Below are 2764 nucleotides of genomic sequence, written 5' to 3'. Positions count from 1 at the left end.
CATTTAACAAATAAAAACAGCAACACCACCATGCCTGGTTTGGGACACATAGAAATAAGAACCCAGAAATGCTTTATTAAATATATCACATAACATATATAATAAATTTATTTAAATGTTATCTAAAATGTCAAGTTTTCAATAAAAAATTATGAGACACACAAACAATAAAGTGTGACCCATACAGAGGCAATAGAAACTATCTTTGAGAGAAAGCAGATGTTTCACTTAGCAAATAGGATTTTAAAGCAGTTACTACAAATATGTTCAAAAAACTAAAGGAAAACATGCTTAAAGAAGTACGGAAAAATATTATAATGACTGATGAAATAGAGAATATTAGCAAAAGCTAGAAATTATTTAAAAAATAAAAATTCTTCAGTTGAAAATGACAGTAACTGAAATAAAAAATTCACTAAGGTGCTTAACAACAGGTTGGAGTTGTCAGAACAAAGACTCAATAGTGGAGATTATACAGTCTGAAGAACAGGAAGAAAAAAGAATGAAGAAAAATGACCAGTGCTTTGAAGATCTGTGCGACACCATTACACATACCAATATATGCATTATGGATGTTCCAAAAAAAGAGGAAAGAGAAAGAAATATAAAAATATTTTAAGAAATAATGGGCAATTCTTCCAAATTTGATTAAAAACATTAATTTACATATATAAGAAACTTAATAACCTCCAAGTGGAATAAGCACAGAGATCTACACATAGACTCATCATACTCAAACTATTAAAAGTCAAAGAGAAAATTATAAAACCAGCCAGTGAAAAACAACTTACCATGTATAAGAAAACCACAATAAAATTAATAGCTAACTTCTCATCAGAGAAAGTGGAGAACAGAAGACAGTGGGACGACATATTCAGAGTGCTGAAAGAAATAAAAAGTTAACCGTGAATGCTATGTCCAAGAAAACTATTTCAAAATCAAAGGAGTAATAAAGATATTCCCAGATAAAAAAATTACTAAATAAAAGGTAAAGATAAATATTAAAGAAAAAATTTTAGACCGAAAGAAATGATACTAGTCAGTAATTTCATTTTTTTTATTATTGAGTATGTATAATCATTGGGCATAAAAGTGACCACCACCACCTGTGCCCAGGATGTGATGATCAGATCAATTCTATCAGCATGCCCATTAGCACAAATTGCAATCATTTCCTGCATCCATCACCCAACCTATCCCCAACCCTCCTCCCCTTCACTTCCACCACACCCTCCCCAGCAACCCTCAGTCTATTCTCTCCCTCTGCAACTTCAACACATCACTGTGGACTTTCCTTCCTTCTTTCTCTCTTAGCTTCTACTTATGAGTGAGGACATGCAGTATTTTCCCCTCTGTGCCTGGCTTATTTCAGTTAAATATTATTTTCTCCAAGCTCATCCATGTTGCTGCAAATGGCAGAATTTCATTCTTTTTATGGCCGAGTAGTAGTCCATTATGTACACATACCACATTTTCCTTATCTTGTTGTCCACTGATGAACATTTAGGTTGGTTCCATATCTTGGCTATTGTAAGTAGAGTTGCAATAAACATGGGAGTGCAGGTGTCCCTATGACATGATGATTTCCATTCCTTTGGGTGTACCCTCAGAAGTGGGATTGCTGGATTATACGATGGATCTATGTGTAATTGTTTGAGAAACCTTGATATTATTTAACATAGTGGCTATACTAACGTACATTCCCACCAACAGTATAGAAGAGTTGTCCTTTCTCCAGACAGTAATTCAAATACACACAAAAAAGCAAAAAAGCATAGGTAAAAGTAATTATGTAATTATATAAATGACATTTTTTTTCCTCTCATTAACATTTATTAATTTTTTTTAATTTTTATTTTGTCAATATACAATGTATATGATTATTATGGCCCTTCANGCCCAAATCATCTACTAAAAAACTCTTAGAGGTGATAAATGACATTTTAAGTACGAGGATATCTCAAAATATTTGTGGAAAAATAGAATTAAAGGATAAAAAAATATTTCCATGAACTTTTTGAATTATCCTCATTTTTTTCTCTTTCCATAACTGATTTAAGAGTCAATTAGGTAAAACAATAATTACAAAATTGTACTGTTGAGCCAATGAGATACAAACATGCAATGTAATAGTATTAAAGAGGGAAGGTGGGGAGTTCTGGTCAAGATGGTGGAATAGATAGTCACTCTCTCCCAGAAACCAACCAATTTACAACTATATAAAAAAGCAACAAGAGCCAAGCTGGGGCTGCCAGAGCTCAGGGGAAGAGAAGGAGAGACCTATGGAGCGCATAAAGGCAGGAGAAGCCACGATGAAAGAAAGAAAAAACTGCTCTGGTCATTTTGTTCTATGGCCCCTTTAAGGCTGGGACTGCTGAGCACATGTAGCAGGAGCCAGCCAAAGCTGCAGCTGTGCTGTTCAGATGAAGTTGCTTGGAGGCAGCAGGGGAGAAGAGGGACTTGGTGGCCCCTAGGACAGCAAGACCACTAATAGGGTTCCCGTGGACCCACAAAGGAGCAAGGGGCCATAACAACTGAAAAAATGGAGCCACTCAGATGCTGGTGAGTCATTGCAAGGGACTGGTGCAAGGCCCATCCCATGGGAAGTGTTTGCAGCACAGGCAGTGGGAGAGACAGGCCCACTGGGGAAATACTGGGGCAAAGCAAGGACAGCTGATCTGCACCCCAGTCAGTGTAGGACCACTCAGGAGACTGGTCAGGAATATAGAATTGCATGGGGTGCAGTTTGATGAAAAGACTCAGG

This window comes from Galeopterus variegatus, unplaced genomic scaffold, assembly GCF_000696425.1.
Source record: "Galeopterus variegatus unplaced genomic scaffold, G_variegatus-3.0.2 Scaffold994, whole genome shotgun sequence".
In the NCBI taxonomy this organism is placed as follows: domain Eukaryota; kingdom Metazoa; phylum Chordata; class Mammalia; order Dermoptera; family Cynocephalidae; genus Galeopterus; species Galeopterus variegatus.
Note: the sequence above shows the minus strand (reverse complement) of the source record.